Source organism: Eptesicus fuscus, chromosome 4 (assembly GCF_027574615.1).
Source record: "Eptesicus fuscus isolate TK198812 chromosome 4, DD_ASM_mEF_20220401, whole genome shotgun sequence".
NCBI classification, from domain to species: Eukaryota; Metazoa; Chordata; class Mammalia; order Chiroptera; family Vespertilionidae; genus Eptesicus; species Eptesicus fuscus.
Window position 1 is genome coordinate 53,668,335 of NC_072476.1, and position 14,775 is coordinate 53,683,109.

A 14,775-nucleotide genomic window follows, 5' to 3' on the forward strand; every position below is an offset into this window, starting at 1 on the left:
TGAGACCTTGAAGATCAAAAGAGGCCCAAAGTCTCCAGACAAGTAGCCTTCACACAATCCCAGGGACAGGGAAATTTTTATGAATATAACTAGGAAGAGTTATCTCTGGAAAGGTCATGTCATTGCTGTGAAGAAATACCAAAACAGTAGAAACATATTCCTGAACTGGTGCTGGATTCCGGGACTCTGGGCTCCTTAACAGTTGTCCACCTACCTGAGTACTTCCTCTGGATCCAGCACCGTCTTAGCTACTATTTGGGAAAAACGCAATGTCTGCTCAGATGGAGCTTGTCTGTACCCTGGTCCATCATACCTACACAAAACAGTCCACCTAACAATAGATTGAGAGCACCTTTTCTGGACCTCATAGACTGGGACCCAGGCTTCAACCCTGCGAACTTGCAACCTGGATGGACCTGGGCAATTCAATGGAGTTTTCTAAGCCTTAGAAAACTATAGGATGGGGATAATAACAGCCCTGACCTCCCAAGGTGAAGGCAAACATGATTTGCCTTTATGAAATAAATCTGATTTCCTAGAGACAGTCTCGTGTTGTGGTTAGGTAAACCTTGGTTCACATCCTGGCTTTACCACCTGTTAGCTGCATTTCCTTGGTCAAATTACTTAACCTCATGTGCCGCCCTCCCTCCCCCCCCCCCCCCCCACCACTTCCTTGTTTGTAGAATGGAGATAATGTAACCCTCACGGTGAGATCATTTTATAAGCATGCCCAAATCAACAAGGAGTATTAAGACATCTTTCTGGACACGTAGAACCAGGACGAACCTGCTGCCGTTTTAATCTTCACTCAAGACAAAGGCTAAACGGCATTCAGAAATCACCTACACTATATTTAGCTGTATGCTGATGGAATTTCTTTTCCTTTTTTCAAAGGTCTGAGTCATTCAGTTTTCTTGAGGTTAGCCAGAAGAGGGTTTGCTAGAAACTTCCATGAAACTCTATGGACATGACACAGCAACTACTAAAAGAGGGTTAGGTTTTCTGACCCTTTCTATCACCTCCCTGGGGTTTCACTGTGGATCACAGGATGGGTTATCTCACTGGAGGCAGGTTCAGAAGAAAGGCTTCTCTTTATCATTTACTAGAAAGACCAAACCAGCGGGCAGCTATGCTTTTCAGATGCGCAGAGAGATTTCTCACAGGAACATGACACATATGTCCTCTCCCTCGTTTGTACCTGTCATTTATCTTCTAAAAAGGGTGTGCCCTGACCTCATAATGTCTTACTTAAGAACAAGAGACTATAGTCCCACTTTGCTGATCTCATTTGGTTCCAAAGAAAAATAAGAGATTTTCTTGTTATATGGTGACTCTTAGGGGAGCACCTAGGCCCATAAATAGAGTATTGGAGGGAGTATCTCCCACAGGAGATGATTAAAAGTGCACACCACAGTTCGGTGTGCATAAGAACTCGATCTCAATAAATATTAGGAAAAAAACCCACACGAATCACAGGAACCAGGAAGAACAGCCCTCCTGCCGTGTCTGTCCAGTGTTCTGTGCTGGCAAAGGGGAAACATTTAGAAGTCCCAGTTCTCTTCTCACAAATCAGGCAACGAAGTATAAATTAGGGGCAGAGAGGCAACCTGTTGGCAGTGGCACCGCGGGCAGTGCAGTGGGAGCAGCCCTGTGTGGGTGGTATCGGATGGTTCCGATTATGTTGTTAAGACTTTACTGGTCTCGAGAAGCTCAGCCAGGAGGCTGCTGGAGCGATAAAGGCACGAGATGCCAAGGCCTCAGAGCAAAGTGATGTCAGGAGGAATAAACTAGAAGGTGGAGTGAGATATTTCAAAGGAAAAACAAAATTCTTCTCAGGTTAATCACCCTGTCACAGTCCATTCAGGTTGCTTAACAAAAATATCATAGACATGGTGATATTTATTTCTCACAGTTCTGGAGACTGGGAAGTCCAACATCAAGGCTCTGGCAGGTTTGTTGTCTGAGTCACAGACAGCTGTCTTTTCGATGGGTCTTCCCATGGGAGAAGGGACACTAATCCCATTCATGAGGGTTCGACCCTCAGGAGCTAATAACCTCTCAGTGGCCCTGCCTTCCAACACCATCACAGTGAGGGTTAGGATTTCAATATGTGACTGGGGGGGAGGGGGGGTGGCGGTTGGGGGGGTGGGGAACTTTAGTCTAAAAAACATCCCAAATTTTTAAAAGTAGAAAAGTGAGGAATCTGCAAAGAGCTTACAGACAGCCACTTTTCCTCTTCTTGGCAGTGCCAGGTATGCCGTCATGTGTACAGATAAACATCTGAATCCACTGAGAGCAAAACACTGCCCTCAGGAGAACGGGTCAGACAAGCCAGTCAAAGGACCATGAGTAAGAATGGGCACATTGGGTTTGGCGAGTTCCCATGGTCGAAGAACATGGCCAGAGAAGGGGCTGAGGAATTGTCAGGACTGAGACCAGGAAGTCAGTCTAAGACAAACGCTGTGTAGGGCCTTAGGGTGCAGCACTCTGGCAGGAGGCACAGACACTCAGTAAGCACTGGTGGGAGGAAGGAGGGTGGGAGGGTGGCAAGAGGAGAGAAATCTTTAAAATTTAGAATGTTAATCCAGGAGGGGCGGGGCTTGGCAAAGGTCTGAAAGGCACCCTTGTAGGATGAGAGCACAGAGGAGGCATAGACAGTAGTAAGAGTCTGGCTCTCAACAGCAGGGCAGCCTCTACCTGTGGACTGTGGCAGACTCTCCATCCAAGTGTAGCCAGAGGCAGGTCCTGGATCTCTGAGGAAGGGGCAGAGAGCATTCAGTGAGCTGTCACCTGAATGACAAGAATCCAGGTAAGAGAGCCAACCACTCAGATCATCACAACTCACTTCCAGGATGTGACAGTGGAGTCACCCAGCCTCCCTCCCCTCTGGCTGCTCCCTCAATCCAGGCAGAGTAGTACTGGGAGGAGGGCCGGGGTGGCCTAGGGCAGGAGCTTCTCTCACAGCTGCCCTGGGTCCTAAAGACAATGTAGCGATGCTTCATTTGCACTTAAACTGAAAGTGGACCCCAGACATAGGGAAGAACCTCCATTGAGCAGCTATGTGTCAAACACATTACATAGATGAACTCATCTCGTCCTCAAAGGAAGGTGCTGTTACCTCATTTTACAAATGATGACACAGATTTCAAGAGATTAAATCCTTCCCCTTGTTCCTACAATCTATTTTTTTTGGAGCAAACAAACAACAACAAAAAAAGATAGATAAAGAAATTTAGTTTAAATAGAGTCATACTGTCACCCATATTAAAGCTTCTTGGTAAACTAATTTTCTGGGTTCTTACTCTTCACTTTCATCAAATTTGTACATAATAATGAAAGCTAACATATATATATATATATATATATATATATATACATATATATATATATCACTTATGAAGGGCAAGGCAGTGTTCTGAATAATATATATTATATATACTAGAGGCCTAGTGCACGAAATTCGTGCATAGGAGGGGGGTGTCCCTCAGCCTGGCCTGCACCCTTTCCAATCTGGGACCCCTTGGGGGATGTCCAACTGCTGGTTTAGGCCCGATCCCTGGGGATCGGGCCTAAACCGGCAGTCGGATATCCCTCTCACAATCCGGGACTGCCTGCCTGCCTGCCTGATTGCCCCTAACCGCTTCTGCCTGCGAGCCTGATCGCCCCCTAACTGCTCCCCTGCCAGCCTGATTGATGCCTAACTGCTCCCCTGCCGGCCCAATCGCCCCCAACTGCCCTCCCCTGCCAGCCTGATTGCCCCCAACTGCCTTCCCCTGCAGGCCTAGTCGCCCCCAACTGCTCTCCCCTACCAGCCAGCTTGTGGCGGCCATCTTGCAATGGCCATCTTGTGACGGCCATCTTGATGACATGGGGGCGTCGTGCGAGGACCACCTAGGCTTTTATTAGTATATATTATTCTACAGGTAAAGGAAAGTGAGGCACAGAGAGGTTAAGTAACTTACCCAAGGTCACATAAGTGACAGAATAAGCTGTGCGTGAGGATTCCAACCCAGCTCATCTGGGTGTAGAATTCATCCACAAACCAACAACACAGTGAGTGCAGAGGGAAACCTTGTAGGACAAACATTCAATGGCAGGGCTTAAGAGGTAGCATGTCTTGATGTTATAGTTCACCTGGTAACTTTTTTACAACTTGGAACTAGTTCATGAGTATGACTCAGACTTACTACTTCACAGTCCTTCTGTTGTGATGAGAGTATTGGGTAGTAGTTGTTGTACTCTAAGGGATAGTTTAGGAGCCAAGGAAAATGGTGACAAATGAGACATGTGATTGAGAAGGAAGTGTCTCTTCAAAGCTGCAGCACCTGGGCAGCCCCGACCTGCATCCTTAGCAACCCTCCACTGGGCTGCCTCTCCAGCGGGAAGCCTGTCTAGGCCCACAAGCTCCTTCAGCCTCAGGGCTGCCTGTGCTTCCTGGAGCCCAGTCTCCCCGGAGCCAGGAGACAATGCGGTGCTGCCAGCATGCATTTATCACTCCTCAAAACTGGTCCACCACTCCAGGCAAACGGAAAAGAAAAGCACCACATCTGAGTTTGCAGCCGTTACCTCTGCTGATGCCACGTAGCCAGGCAGCGTTAGTAACGCAGGGAAAGAGCAGTAGTGCATTCACACTGGAGAGGTGCTGCGATTGGGCGGTAATGAAATTGCCATCGTCTCAATTTCGTGATGAAATCCACGAAGCTCTGGTGGTGAACATCTGCCTCGTACAAACAAGCACCTGACTTGCATGCTCACTATACTTTCTTTTCTCTATTCTTCATCCATCCTTTCTGGCCTACCTGGAGGGAAGAAAAGAAAGCATCTATAATAAAAGCATAATATGCTAATTAGACTGAACAGCCGAACGACCTTCCGAACGACCTTCTGGATGAAGCCAGGGCTGCGAGGGCCGAGGCAAGCCACTGCGAGGGCCGAGCCCCTTGCACGAATTTTGTGCATCAGGCCTCTGGACCAATATAAACAAACACATGCCTCCATAGATGCATGTCATAACCATGAGTGATGTAGTGAGGGGCTCACAGTGCCCAGAGTCACGACTTCTATTTAATGACAGGACGAAGGTAGCAGAGTCACTACAGGGAAAAAGCACTCTTGTATCTTTCCCTCCTTCTTGCCTTTGCAGGCTTTGCTGATCTCCTGATCCATTCAGCCAAGACATGGACAGAGGCCATCCTCTCATGGCTATCAAGGAGTGGTGGTTGTCCATCACCAGTGGGGAAGGTGCTTCCAAACTGCTGCCGAGCGATAAAGGGCCCCAGCATCATTAATAAGGCTCCACAAGACACTCATTCTTCAATTTTGCTTCAACCTGCCAGCTTTAAATATAGCACTCTAGCTGTATAAGTCATGCACCCTTTCATGTGGTACGTTGCTTTAGGACATGCTTTCTTGTCCTCTAAATTTATCTTGGCTCTGGCTTCCCCTCTGTGATTTAGCTATTTTTCATGGCTAAAGATGCCTTTTTTCCTCCTCCTTAGTTTGTGGATTTTCATGACTGTGCCTTGAGATAAAAGGAAATATGTTGGTATAGCTCAGTGGTCGGCAAACCGCGGCTCGCGAGCCGCATGTAGCTCGCGAGCCACAGTTTGCCGACCACTGGTATTGCTTTCCAGCCTTTTCTCTTTTCCTAATCAAAGAGGCCTAACCGTAACAATCAAAAAAATAAATAAATCTAGCATGTTCAACCCAAAACTTTGACCAAAGCAAATTAACTCAAAAACATCTGTAGGGAATTCTATTTTACCAGAGAGCCTAAGTTGCAGACAGACACAAATGTCCTTGTCTATTTTTCTTCATAAGAAATAATTAGAAGTGGATTCACTCTGGGCCGGGTCTTTGTCATTACTATTGTTTACTGTTTCCCTTTGCTGAGCAGTGTGACCTTTGGGATTACTGCTGTAGAAATGATAGACAATGTCAACATTATCCTAGGCCATCTGGCATAAGCAGCCTAAGTTCCTTTATTCTCCGTGGATAGCTTCTGGACTTCCCTGAGCAAATCCCTTCACCATCCCTGCTATTTTAATCAATCCTGCACACATGAAGCAGCTGGATCTCTGACTTAGCTCAGGAATTTTTTTTAAATGGAGCTAGAGCCTTTTCGCATCTTGGAAAGGAGAATATGAAGTTTTGGGAAACCCGTACCAACAAAAGTGAGACTTTTGGCAGAGCCAGAGGGGCGGAATCAAACAGACCCTATTTAAGAATTATTGCCAAACTGAAGGACTAAGTTTTGCTTAAGGGAAGAGTTGAAAACCCCACAGGCACAGTTGTAATATAGAAAAAGGATCCTAGTTGTTCTTTATCTCTTGAAAACATTCGACTGGGGACCATGGAACCACAGTCAAAGCAGCATTGGGATTAGACTGAATAGAGAACCTTTTCCAAATTCTGTGTCTCCACAGGATTGGAGCTTCAAGGTGCTTGGGCTGGTGAAACCCAAGGAAAGAGTCAGATGAGTAAGCACAGCTGCAGGAGCACCCAGCCTCCCACACAGGCTGTGCCCATGGTTTTCATTGCAGCTGTTTCCAGGGCCACCGCAGGCTTGTAATCGTGGGCAGAGAGGCAGCAGGTGAGATTAGTGACAATGGAATCTGGGCCAGGATAGAGACCATTTCAGACAAATAGCCTCATTTTCCATCTAGTCTGTTCACCAATCATTCATTCTCCCCCCACTGCTGCAACTTGAGCAGAGGGGAAAGCGCCTCCGGTGTGTGTCATATGCCATATGAGTGTACTCTCTTGCATGTTCCAACAGCAAAGGATGTGGGAGAACATGGTAGTTCCAAAGTGACCTCAGAGGGCTGACTCTGAGACATCAACATATGATATCATCTTATCTGCATAATGGGCCCAAACAAAAGAAGACCCAGTGAATATTTGCTTGTAGCAAATGAGCAGAAGAAAATATAACCTCCAGGATTTATTTATACTTTCCCTTCTCTCTCATTTTTCTTTATTTGTTTAAGATGCTCTTGGGGAAATTATATAAATAATTAACCATGATTTATAGTCATCTGAACTCTTTTTCCTTATTAAAGCTAATGAAAATATATTCTTTTGATTTCTAATGTCATAGTACTGGCCATATGCAATTATTATAAGATGTGCTAACTTTCTAATATTTACTAAAACTGAACAAAATTTCAGATTTCTGTCTCTATTAAAGAAAATCTGATGACTTCAGGAAATACTCTGTCTTTAAATGTTGACTACCCAGTTTTCATGTGTTGACTCTAAGAGTCAGCAGTCTCCCAAATTGCAGTGGCCCAAGAAGGCAGACATGTGAGAGAAGCAGTGCGGAAGACAGAGCCAGAAGACCCGGTTTCTTTCTCTAGAAAATTGTGTAGCATTAGCTTCCTACTTTATAGAATAGTTGCAAAGAATAAAAAGATAGAGTCCATGAAAATATTTTATAAATTGAAGTACCATACAACTATGATATATTACCTTTAGAGAAAGAATATCTTTGTATCCTTTCACCCATGAGTTGCAAGACATATTTGCATGTGTGTACATGCACACATACATATGCATGTGTATACAGGCACACAAACATGATTATACATTTTTGGTGGGGTGTCCATAGTTTTCATCAGCATTCTCGAAGGAACTCATTTTCGAAAATTGGTTAAGAACCTCTGCGCCAAATGGGGTCCCACATTATCAGTCATTAGAAATAAGCAAATTAAAACCACTAGGAGATACCACTATATACCCAGTAGGACAGCTGTTATCAAAAAGACAAGCAATACAGAGTACTGGTGAGAGTGTGGAGAAGCCAGGCCACTCATACGCTGCTGGTGGGAATGTAAAAATGGCACAGTCACCGTGGAAAACAGCTTGCCAGTTTCCTATAAAGTGAAAGCTGAATTTACCATGTGGCCCAGCAATTTCACTCTTAGTGATCTACCGAAGAGAATGAAAGCATATGTCTACACAAAGAGCTGTACACAAATGTTCTTAGCAGCATTATTCAAAATGGACAAAAACTGGAAAGAAAAGTCCCCATCAAGTTGTGAAGGGATAAAGTAAATGAGGCATAACCATATAACAGAATACAGAGTGGGGCAAAAGCAGGTTTACAGTTGTGAGTGCATGAAACAAAGAGTTTATTCTTGTATTATTATTTATTAATTATTGTATTCTTTTCCAAACAAACAACTGTAAACCTACTTTTGCCACATGTTGTATAGCTCAGCAACAGATGTGAAATACTAATAAGTGCTGCAACCTGAATGAGGCTTAAAAACATTACACTAAGCGAAAGCAGCCAGTCACAAAAGACCACACAGTATATGATGTCACTTCTATGAAATGTCCAGAAATGGCATTTTTATAGGGACAAAAAGCAGGTCTGTGATTGCCTGTGATTGGAGGGGCAAGAGTAGCAATTGAATGCACATTGGCTCAAAGAAAATGTAGTGGTTGATGGAAAAGTTCTAAATCTACATTGTGGCAATGGTTTCAGGACTCTATAAATTTATTTAAAAATCACTGAATGGTACACGTACATGAATGACTATGGTATGTAAAATATACCTCAATATATTTTATAGCTGTTTTTTAGAAAAGAGATAAATTATGGAGAGGATGTTTTGAAATAATATAAATAACAAAATATCTGTAAAATGATTTAGTCTTGCAAACATATCATGGTATTCTAAACTATTGTCATTTAAAGAAAAGTGTTCTTTATTCTCACTCTACTGCAGTTTTCTCATCTGTAAAATAGAGATAATAAATGTTAACTACCTCCTGAGCATTTGTGAAGACAAATCAATTAATATATGTGAAGTATTTAGAAGCGGTCCTGACACACGAGCATGAAATACATGTTAATTAGACACTAACTAGAGAGCTCATGTCGCTACCAATCACATACACTTTATAATATCAATTTCTTTTGATGTTCTTTTTTCCGATACTTTCATGAGATGGCATGGGTAAAATGCATATTAATAGATGCTCTTCAAAAGGGATGTGGGAAAATATCCTCGCTGGAAATTTGGAGCACCATGGAGTATATCATGGAAAACATAATCTACAAAAACTCATTTTGGTTTTATTTTTATTCCAGAACAAGCAATCAATTCAAAGAATAACTCGAGTCCTTTCCTCTCTCATTTTCTCCCTTATCTGTTAGTTGCAGCTCCCATGCTGACCCTCTTCCGTATCAATTGCAGGATGAAGGGAAATGCCCCCCTCTAGAGGTAATAAAATTAGAAGGCGCAGAAGTCGACATCGACAGCAGTTTGGGAAAACCATTTGTGTTTAACTGTGTGCCTCAGTCTGGAAATAGAACTTTTTGCCTCTGTGCAACCTCAAACCAAGAAATGAAAAGGTAATTCGTTCATCTTTTATCTCACCGGATTCATTGGAGGGGGGTGCTTCTTCAACAGCAGTCTTATAGATTATTGGGATTGGAACAGCAAATTCATAGCAGGAGTCAATAAAGTATCTGTTTCTTAGGTATGAGAAGTTTAGTCCTTCACTATCCTCCTAGGTTTTTCTAACAGAATTTCTAACGAACAGAAGCATCTTCTCCTAACTTGCTTACTTTGGATCTCCACATTTTCCTAAAAAACTTAATAATGCCACAGTTCATACCTAGCTTCCCCAAAAGTTACTGAATTTATATATTTTAAGCTAATTTGATGGGTAATCCCAGGCATAAAAGCAAAGTGGTGTGGCTATAATTTAACACACTACAGTGAGGTGAGCAACATAAATAATAGTAATGTAGCTTGGTGGGGAATGAATCCCCACCAAGTGACAGTTGGCACTTGTCAGCATACAACCCAATCAGAGGGTAGACGTGTGCAGGCATTCTCAGAAGGTAACCTACAAACTCCATTCATTTAGAGACTTATGATCATTATTCAGTGTATCACCCTGAGGGAATGGAGGTCATTGGTCAGTCCAGTGAGTCAACTGACAACTGTCATGTAACTACTGCTAATTTAGGGTGAGGGATGGGATGGATAGGGGTGAAGGAGACAATGACACAGAGGTAATGAGTGGTTCAACAGAGTTAATGTCAATGTCATAACTCTTTAAGAGAATTTGGCCTCAGCTCCAATTTTAAAGAGAGCCCTGGGTCTGGAACATCTTAGGCAAACAATATACTGTCCCTATATGTGGAACATTATATGTCAAATGCATGTTTTTTTAAAGGACAAACAGGGAAATATGATGATAGCGACTTGATTGTATTTTAATTCATGGACAAAATACAGGGTGAAACAAAAGAAGGTTTACAGTTGTTCATATGGAAAATAATACAATAATTAATAAATAATAATAAAAGAATAAATTGTTTCATGTACTCACAACTGTAAACCTACTTTTGCCCACCCCCTGCATTTATTGGAGAGCCTTTATATGTGTAAGATTGCTTTAAGGTTTCTAGGACTATTAGTATGACGAAGCCTTCAGAAAGCTCCCAACTAATAACATAGGGCGTTTATTCTAATATTTTTAATTCAAAGTAGAAATTGAGAAGTGCTGCAGGAGACGACAAAGGTGGCACAGGAACTGAGGGGAGGAGAGAAGGTCTCTGGTGTAGGCTGAGTGAGGAGTTTATGAAGGTGGGAGAGCAAATCAGATAAGCAAACAACAGAAGAAATGGAACAGAGGAGGAAGAGGGACTAAGTCAAACTTTTGGACGAAGAGCAAGCAGTATGGTTTTATTGGAAGTTACGGGGTTCAAAAGGAAATTTTAAAAGATTGGCAAGACGGGATGGGCTGAGGTGGATAGGCTGGTCATGGCTAAGAAGACAGGACTAAGAAAATTCACTTCTCAAGTAGAGGCACTAATTGCGCCCTAAAGGAGACCACTATGCCCAAGAGACACTTGAGAGTGACTATTGACTAGTCTTCCCATATTTTAACAACCAGTTCCTTGCAGTTAACACATGAGTTGCTATCAGCCCTGCTGGTATTAATAAATGCACATGCCTTAGGAACATGAAAAATGAATGAGTTTGCTCTAAGGCACTAATTAAACCATAGTAGAGAAGAAGAATTTATTTTAAATATGCCTGACAAGAGTGGGATTTGCCACCTAGTAACAGTAATTTTGTAAGAATGTGTTGCCCTTCAACCATGAACTTAAGAGAGTAAAATATATGTGAGCCTCAGGACCATTCTGTCGGGTTGATGGGTTTCAGGGAGAACAGCCAGCCCCTCCAAATGGCACTTATCGGGGACCCCCAAGGAAAGCATCCTCATTTTACTGTCTTTCAGGTGGCTTGAGGCAATGGACAAAGCGGCCCATCCTGTCCACCAGGTAAGTGTTCTCGATATTTATCTCGGCCTTCATTCTGGTTTTCTATTCAGAGCGGCAAAGGATCAAGTCAGATGCTGGGCAGTCCACCCGGGGACTTCTCAGATCTGCTCTAAAAGCTGGGAAAGAGGATTTTAAGTCAACAGGGTTTCCTACTCAGAGTCTAAGGGGGCTGGCATTCCTGCAGCTCTTTTTCTTTCCAGGAGTGTGTGTGAAAGTACTGTGTGGGAGTCACAAACGGGGGTGGAATTTGTTTCACACAGAGCAATCCTGTAGCTCCCCGTGAGGTTAGACACTGCTGCTGTTTTCTTTTCATCCCCAAAGTCCAAGGTGTCGGGGATGGCTTGGGATAGCGCTGTGGGCCGAGCAGCTTATGAGAAAATGAGTGTCTTAGTTCATATCCTTGTTCTGGAAACATATTAGGCCACCTTTCTTGCCCTGTCCTTGCTAGTTCATGATTCCTAGCCTTGGAGCAGTATAATTTTTAACTTCGATTTGACCTATAAACTGACAGATAACTTCATAACACCAACAGGTGAGTCATCACTTTAGCCCTAAGGCATGTGAGATTCCTTTCTCTGAGCTCATGCTATGGCCTGGGGGAGGCGGGGAGCAGGGGAGGGGAGTAAGGAAAATTGCTTTAATACCCGACTGTTCCACTTTTATACTCTGTGTATTATTTCTAACGAGGGGATAGATTTCCTTTAAACATGTTCATTTCCTCACAAAACGGCATATAAGCAAAAGGCATTTTCAGTCAGTTACCTTCTGTACATATTTTGGCGCGTGTCTATTTTGGAAAATTTGCCTCATTTGAGCTTGAGTGCACTGCCCCGTGCCCTGTAACTGTCCTTGCAGAACAATCGCTGGCATCATCAGATGACAAACAACAGGACTTGTGTTTCATATCACCTGGAACACAGAGCTCACTGCACTCACCCACCGCTTCAATGCGGGCTCCCAGTGAGCGTCAGTATTTTAAGAGGGATCTTTTCTGCTTAATGCCCTCAGTGTCCGCAGCCGAGTGAAAAAGGAACATCCAAACCCCCAGCGGGCTCCCACTTCACAGCAACGAATAAAGCCAGCTCCACATTCTGAAATCTTTCTCAATGCCTTGTTAAAACTAAAACTAAATAAAGAGAAACTGGCCCTGCGCCAGGCAGGGTGTTCTGATAAACTGGGATGAAGCACTGTGTCCTATGCCTCGGGTCAAGTTCCCCGGAAGAACCTGCCTCTAAGGCCTATGGACTGAGGACTACCGTCCAGGGTAGAGGATCTTGATTTGTTGTGGGCCTGCCATAAGAGCCTAAGGCTCGATCTGGCCTGGGGCATTTAACTTGTTCCATTGCACACATGGGATTTCTAGATAAAGTAAAGCATGAACCAGGGGCTGCTGTTAGTCACAGAGGACCCACCTGGAACAGGGCAAACGGGGACCATAGACAGCGCCATTCGAACTAGTCTTTGCTGAGATGCCTGTTTCCATTTCCTTTCTGTACATCACTGGTGTCCTCTTGATTTCCTCACAATAGAATCCAAAGAGAAGGGCTGTCTTTGGACATGAAAAGGGAGACATTCTCTATGGCCAAGAGATGAATTCAGGTTTTCTGGCCAGTTGCTCAAGTATTCACATTGCCTTAGCAATAGAATCACTGAGGACTGCGGCTTCTCTGAGGTCAAATAGCCTGCATGTGATGCCGCCGGCCCAGGGAATCTCTGGCGCAGGCCGATCACTCAGCCGATCCCTTTGTGCCGCACCTGCAGAACCATGTCTGGGAAGATGTTACTCTGCACAACAGTAGCCTCCCACCCCTGGCTATCAAGAACCCGGAGTGCCTGGGCCTTCTGCACCAACTGGACAGAAGCACAGACATGTGGGCCCAGCACTACTGCATTCTGAAGGATGGCTGCTTGTACCTCTACGCTAGCATTCGCTCCACCCAGGCCTCAGGTACGGACTCAACTTTCACATGAAATAATAGTGATTACAATAATAATAGTAATGACATCTTAGCTTTATGGAGCCCTTACCAAGTCTTGTGCTATGTAATTCACCTAAATTAACTCAATTATCCTCCAAAGAAGAGGTACTACTATAATTTCCATTTTACAGGGAAGAAAACTGGCTGGAAAGTCTACGTAACTTGACAAGATTACATGCAGTAAGCAATGAAGCTGAGCTCTGAGCACAGCCAAGCTCCAGAGCCTTGCCCCTGACCCCATGCTTTTACTGCCTGGAAATGTGAAATATCAACTCCATTCTAATCACATTCAGAGTCAGTGTAGTGACGGGTAGTGACTCCACCCTTTTCTCACAGTACCCCTAATCTTAGATAAGTCAGTAAAAGAAGAGAACTTTAGCTGTCTAAAGTTCTATCTCTCTTTCCCTCTCCCTTCCTCTCTGAAACCAATTTTCCCTGGGCAAGTTCTTAAGTTCCTAAAACTTTCTTTCCTCATTTATAAAATGGAAATAGCTATCTATTTCACAGGACTATTGTTAAGATCAAATAAGATAATTGCCAATGGAATGACTTAAGCTCTACATAGAAAGCTCTCTACATGAAAAGCTCTTGATATTTTATACACATATATAGGTATATATACATTTATTATATTTTATATTTATTAAATTGTATATATTAAAAACTATATATACACAAAACAAGTATTTAAAAAATACAATTTAATAATAAAATAATTGTGCCTGATTTCTACAAGAAAGATTACTTAACCTTCTTATCATTTTTGACAAAAGAGATCATTGGTGTTTTGTTTGCAGTTGGACTTTTTCCAAAATCCTTAAATAATATAGCAGTAGTGAACATTCTGCAATCTCGGTCATTTAATTTCTTTTTGTAGCATTAATGCTTAGGTTTAATTAACATAGAAAGACATGACAACTGGGAAATGAGTATCTTGTGACAATTTTCTATCTTCTTGGAAGGGTACAAAAGAGGTACAAAGCAAGCATGGCCCATTTCTCATCATTCAGGATGAACAATAGAATAATTCTCCCCACTTAATCGTCCTTTGGTTTTGAGAGTTAAAACATGACCCAGAATATCATTCAACTATTAAGAGATAGAGGGCATCTCTAAGCACTTACAGGACAGCCTGTTCCTGTTCCAGTCCAAATCCACAGCTTCAAGCACCTGATACCAGGATGGGAATGAAGTAAACAAAACAAACCTCCAACCTGGTCATTGCCTGGGACTTCTGTTATAAAGTATCATTATAAAAGTCTGAACATTTTAATTCCCAAATCAATGAAGCTCATTTTCAAGAGACTGTTTCCTCCCATAGCTAGGGAGGAAATGTTTAGGATTGAACGCTCAGATTACTCCAAACTGAAATATTAACACAGTGCTGCCAACCCCCTAGGGCCAGAGACAGCTGCTGATTCCAAAAGTTTAAAATAGCCAGCGGCAGCCACTAGATGGCCTCCCTTAATCTGAAAGGTCAGAGGA

The 14,775-nt window shown here is 43.1% G+C and overlaps 1 long non-coding RNA gene across 1 annotated transcript in view; it reads right to left on the reverse strand.

Annotated features, from left to right (window-relative positions):
• Positions 1–2,662: 2,662 nt before the first annotated feature.
• LOC114232597 (uncharacterized) overlaps positions 2,663–14,775 on the reverse strand; it is a 58,757-nt gene continuing 46,644 nt past the window's right edge. Inside the window, exons 3-4 of the long non-coding RNA XR_008555840.1 lie at positions 4,567–4,799; positions 2,663–2,753 (exon numbers count right to left, since the gene is read on the reverse strand). This is a non-coding gene — a long non-coding RNA (uncharacterized LOC114232597). The remainder of the gene's footprint in view (positions 2,754–4,566; positions 4,800–14,775) is intronic.